Consider the following 6,493-nt stretch of genomic DNA (forward strand, 5'->3'; position numbering starts at 1 on the left):
TTTAAAAACTGGAACGGTGAAGGTGATGAGCAGTCTAGGTATGTTGGAGGGCAAACATCCCCAAAGTTCTCCAGGGCGTCTTCAGGACTCTGATTGTACATTTGTTTTTTTTTTAATAGTCATTCCAAATACCGTCTAATGCATTGTGACAGTTCCAGGCCTCTGTGAAGGCTGTCAAGGAGCGATGTAACAGATCCCGAGGGGGAGGGGGAGGGGGGAGGTACTAGTATGGCTTTAAGTGTAAATTATGTAATCCTTAAAAAAACTTTTTGTATCTTCCGCCTTAATACTTGTTCCTTTTTTTTTTAATTGTCAGCCATATGGAATGGCTCCCTAAATTCCCTCCCTGCCCCCAACATAGATGTGAATGAGGACTTTTCTAGTCTCCCTGCGAGTTTTGAGATTGGTGCCAGTACTTGGGGGAGGGGGAGGAGCTTTACCTGTACACTGACTTAAGACCAGTTCAAATAAAAGTGCACACGTTAAAGAAACTTTTGGTCAGTTGTGTTCATGTGCTTCGGATGTCTCCTCTTTCTCATTTGCACTTTGAATCTTTGTGAAATAGCCAAACCAGCTTGCTTTTTCAGTTGAATGGGAAAATTTTCACTCGTAGTTAACCCAGTTTTACAAAATGGGTTCACCTGAAATAACCTAGGAAATTGTTTTTTAATTGATGTAGCTCAAATCCTTGGTGGTAGAACTTACTGGGGTTAGGTAGATTTCATCAGTCCTCTCTTGGATGATAAGCAAATGGTTTATAAGACCAAGCCATCAGCCTGGTCTATTTTTTCACAAGCTTGTTCACCAAAAAGGGCTGAGGAAAATAATTCTTCAGCTGAGGAGAATGGGCCCCCCTTTTGCTTTTTCAGTAATAACAAGACTTTGAACTGTGTCTTCCTGAGAGCCTCTCAACCATAATCATCGATAATATTAGGCCTCCTAAGTTTATGACATACTTAAATTGGTAATGATTGACAAGCTAAGGAAAGAGCTTGCCTTCATAAGCATTAGCAATAAAGAGTAATTGGGGAGAAGTAAAATAAAATCCTCTTAAAGGGATTGAGCTGTGCCTACTGTGACATCTTTTGAGTCATTAAATGAGGAAGGGAGGGAGTTTGGGTAGGTGGTTGGTACCCCATGTACCTTGGGGGAGGGACCTGTCAGGCTTTCACTACCACGTTTATAGAACATGCCACCTTAACATAAATCCAGACAGGAGAATAAATTGGCTTTTTCAGTAGTACTAGGGTGTTGTCCTTTGTTTTCATGGATCTCTAAGGGCTGCTTCCTAACCCCTCTAGCTTCATTTGCCATCCATTTGTGAAAGATGGGAAGGTAATGATCATACATGAAAGGGATCTTAAGACTTGAGTGTATTCCTCATCCCTATTTCATAAAAGGGGAAACAGCCTTAGGTCATATAACTTGTACAGGTTTTCATAAGTAATTTTAAGGCAAGATAAGAATTCAAGGCTTAATTCCCAAGTTCAGTGCCTTATCTGCTATGCCAGGTACCCCCACTTTTGAGGATGAATTTTGGAACTTTTTATCACCCCTTGTTTACCCTGAAGAAGAAAGGTTTTGCAATGAAAATAATCACCCAGACATTGTTCTCTCCCCAGCTTTACAAGGGAATTAGGATTTCCATGGTCTTTTGCAGCTCTAAACTTGATTTTTTCCCCCATTATCTTGACTTTGGGGCAATAAGTAAGTCATCCTGTGGGCTAACTTGGTTATGAAGTTAGGTTGATTTTTATTTTTTTTTAAAGTCACGTTTATCAATGATCCAAGAGCTGGCAGAGACCTCTAGCCATCTAGGTCCAAACCTCATTTTAGTTGAAATAGCCTCAGAGAGGTTAAGGACTTGTCCCAGGAACACAAAGATGGAGCCTCAGAAGCAAGGTGGTTCTGATTCTGGAGCCATCATTCCATGTCACCTTCCAAAAGAATCATCCCCTCTAAAAATAAGCAAGACCAAATGACAAGCTAACTACAGATGACCCTGTGGTAAGTCACGCCTATGGCCCACCCTCCTCACCTAAGAGAGGAAAGAACGTTTCTGAAGGACAAGGAATGGCCACTTTGTCTGCATCAGGGCCCAAACCAAGAAGTGTGTGACAGGGCTGGGCCGAGCTGTTTGCATGAAGATAGCAGATGCAGGTACAAGGTGGTATCAAAATGTGGCTTGGAGTTTGGCTATTCTCACTTTATCCAGTAATGTGAAACTCAGAAAATACTCTGTTCTGTCCCTATACCACCCTGCTTCCCGCCTGCAAGCATTCCTTTAGTTTTGGTGGGGTCTCTTGTTTCTAATTTGGCTAAGGAAGGATCTTGTACCCTGCTTTGCAAACAGTTTCTTCGGAGTTAGCTGAGCAGTAATTGGTAATCACTGGTGGATATTTTTTTTTAAAGGTAATATCGTGTTTCTATTTTGTTAAACATTTCCCAATTCTTATTTTTTTTCATGCAAAATGTATTTCCATATTAGCCATGCATGCCGATTCCTCACTTAAAGCCAAAGTGAAGAAAATTGCACCTAAAATGATCCTGAGTCAAACCCTCTCATTTTAAGTTTCAAGAACTTATAAATGGCTATGTAAGTATAGGTAGGGTTGCATAATGGTTAGGGCGCTGGCCCTAGCATCTGGAGAGACCTGGGTTCAAGCCCTGCCTCAGACCTTTACTAGCTGTAATCTGGGGCAACATCACTTAACTTCCCCGAGGCTCACTTTCCTCAATAAAGTGAGAGGGATGTCATTATTTAAGAGTTTTTTAAGTATTTTCCAGCTCTAAATCTATTAATCCTATAAGGACACTCAAAGACAGTTCTAAGCCACATCTTATTGTTATGTATTTTCTTTTTTTTTTTAAACTTTAAAAAAATGTCAAGTTTCAAATTCCCTCTGGCCTCTTCTCTAGCCAATAGGAAGGCAAACAATGTATTTTTGTTATATATTTTCAAGAAAATACTCCCCTGCTAGATTCCCCCATTGCTCAGCTCACTTCTGGAAGTCGTAATTGCAGTATCTCAACTTTCCATTTCATCTCTTAAGATGAGCACTTGGCCTCCAAACACACTGAAGCAAGTCACTTGTCACTTATAAGTCTTATCGACTCCTTTGTGACCCTGACCCCATTTGGGGTTTTCTTGGCAAAGAAAATGGGAATGGTTGGGCATATCCTTCTCCAGTTCATTTTATAGATAAGGAAACTGAGGCAAATAAGGTTTAGTGACTTGCCCAGGGTCACACAGCTAGTAGATGTCTGAGGCAGGATTTGAGCTCATGTGTTCCTGATTCCAGGTCTGGTGCTTTATCCACTGCGCCACCTACCTGCCTGTGAAGCAAGTGGTACAAGTAAAACATGCCTGTTTTACAGATGAGGAGGCAGGCCCGAAAAAGGGGCTGTGGCTTGCCTAGTGAGCGGCAGAGCCCTATTCTCAGGCTTCCTGACTCCTTGATCATTACACCACACTGCCTCTTAGTTGATGGGAACAGAGATAAAACCATCAGTCTTGAGTCTTGAGAAATTTTTAAATAAAAAAAAAAGACAACATCCATATGAATGATTTCCAGAAAACAACGACAGACCAATATGTTCCAAAGCCAAATAAAAGAGGCTGGGGTTAGAGAGGCCACTTTTATTCTAGCGCTGTTCTGGGATAACCATAGTTTAAACTGGCAAGGATTCTAGAGGTCACTTAGTTCACGTATGGATGAATACCTAAGAAGACAAATGCTTTGCCTAAGTTAAGTCAACAAACATTAAGCACTTATTAAGTGCTAAGTGTTAGTGACTAAGGCTATGAAGGCAGAAAAAGGCAGAACCAGCCTAGGTCACCGGACCCTAAATCCAGCATGCTGTGCTATAAGAACTGAATGGAAATCTTCGGTACGTTTGTTTTTTGGGGAAAAAAAAAACAAAACTAGTTAATAAAACAACCATTCCCCATGATTTACTCCTTCAATTGACATTCATCTTTTGGAAGCACCTACATAAAAATCTAAAGTCAATAAAGACTAACCAAAACTTTGCTGGTCAAGAAGCTATGACCTCAATTACTCTTTCAGGGGGAACTGTGTTTGCCCTGGTTTATCGTTTTAAGGCCTTGTGTGGGCATGGGTGAATGGTATCACCTGAGCCTCTGATTTTCTCTATGAAAAATGGGGGTGACACTTGAGCTGTTTACTTCATAGGGTGGCTTGTGAGGCCCTTCTCTGGAAGCAACCAAGGGATTAATGAGTATTTTTATTTTTAAACTTGTCCTCTTGTTTTTATATCTCCTTCATTTACACGTGGTGTATCCTCTTCCTCCTCCCAGAGAACCATCCCTTACAACAAAGAATGAAAAAAGTTGTTGAACCAAACTATACAACCGTCAAACCAAGTGATTCTTTGCTTCTTCATAACCCAGACAGTCTGACATCATCGGTGGTGCTCAACCCACAGAGTCCCCTAAGAAGGGAGGAGGTACATTTTAATATCTCTTCTATACGGTCAAGCTTAGACATTATAAAAACACAGAATTCAAGATAGTTTTTATACATGGTATGAAGCATGTACTATGTATAAAAGTAAGGCAGTCCCTTCCCTTCTCCAGGACCTTATATTTTCCTAGGAGGATACAGCATGCTCACATGTAAGTTAATCTAGTACATACTACCCTTCCCCAGAGGATGCACAACTATTGGAGAAGAAACTAAATTATAAATTGTAAGAACTATTTATTTAAAATTTTTTTGCTTTCTTTTAGAGGGGGGAAGGGCAGGGCAATTGGGGTTAAATGACTTGCCCAAGGTCACACGGCTAGTAAGTAGTAAGTGTCTGAGGCTGGATTTGAACTCAGCCTGACTCCAGGCCGGTGCTCTGCTCACTGCGCCACCTAGCTGTCCCTTGTAAGAAATATTTAAGTATGAACACCTCATACTTATACAGGGTGTCCCTAAAATCTGGACACATAGGAAATCTCATTATGCCATACTGTTGAAAATTTCATTCATTTCATTTCTTGAAAATATGCATAGTTAATAAGATTTCCTATGTGTTTAGACTTTAGGGACACCCTGTAGAATGCTTTAAGGTTTACCGAGTGTTTTCCAAACATAACTTTTTCATTAGATTCTCTTATTATACCCAGTTTGCAGATAAGGAAGCTGAGTCTCAGAAAGGTTAACTGACCTAGGGTCACATAGCCAGCAAATGTCTCCAGAAGAATTATGAATTCACATCTTCCTGTCTGTAGGTCTATGCATTATGCCACTACTAACCCTCAAACTACAATTCTGGCTGCTGTTTGCCAGGCCTTTACGGTGGATATCTAGACCAAATCTCCAGTCACTGTTTCCTGGAAACTGACTCATTTCATCTTTTCACATTTTATCTGGAGCATATCTTTCAGCTCTTTCCTGGTCTCTGGTCTCGCTGTTTCTATTTCTGTTTTCCCGATAGCATACACAATAATAATGCATATTCAGAAAGTACTAATGCAACAAAAGAAAACTTAATTTTTAAATTAAAAAATAAAAGAGAGTACTTGTATTTACAAAACACTGTCCTCATAACAGTCATATCCAATAGATTATAAAAGGAATGCTATTTCCATTTTGCAGACGAAGAGACAGACAAGTTCAGAGAACTAATAATAGAGCTGAGATTTGAACCCAGGTGTTCTGTCTTTGAATACAGTGCTTCTCTGAAACATAGTAAGTGGCCATGTTGTGAAGAGCTTTAAATGCCAATCTTTATATCTGATCCTTGAGGCAACAGGGAAAGCCAGGGGAGTTTGGGAGGGGGAGGTGTGTGACAGGTTCAGATCCATGTTTTAGGAATATCATTTTGGCAGCCGAATGGAGAATAGATCGGAGTGGGGAGACACCTGAGTGATTTAGCCCAATCAGAATGCTATATATGGTCATATGCAGTCCAGGCAACAGGTGATTAGGGCTTGAAATAGGGTGGCAGCTATGTGAAAGGAAGGAAGGGGAAATGTAGAGAAAGAAATGGCAAGATGTGGCAAAGGATAGATATGTGGGATGAGAGAGTGAGTCATGACCCTGTTGCCATCTGATGACTGGGCAGGATGGGGTGGGGGGAGGGACTTTTTTATAGTAATAAGGAAGTTACCAATCTTCCCTTTAGCCTTCTTATTCATCCACTGATCAACAAATATTTATTCAATGCCTTTTATGTATAGAATGCTGTGAGAGATCCAGATTTTTAGGACATTTATCCCTGCCTCAAAAGAGCTTCAGACGTAGTATAAGAGATTAGGAAAATACATTAAGAAGCATTTATTAAGCACCTACTATATGCTTGGTACTGTTCTAAGTAGTGGAGACAGAAAGAAAGGCAAAAACAATCTTTTCTCTCAAGGAGCTCACAGTTTAATGAGGGAGTCAGGAGGCAACACACGAACAACCATGTGCACACCAAGCACGCCCGAGATAATCTTAGAGGGAAGGCACTAACACGCGAACAACCATGTGCACACCAA

Source organism: Petaurus breviceps, unplaced genomic scaffold (assembly GCF_028583685.1).
Source record: "Petaurus breviceps papuanus isolate PSGF00001 unplaced genomic scaffold, PetGlider_PUasm1.0 175, whole genome shotgun sequence".
Classification (NCBI taxonomy): Eukaryota; Metazoa; Chordata; class Mammalia; order Diprotodontia; family Petauridae; genus Petaurus; species Petaurus breviceps.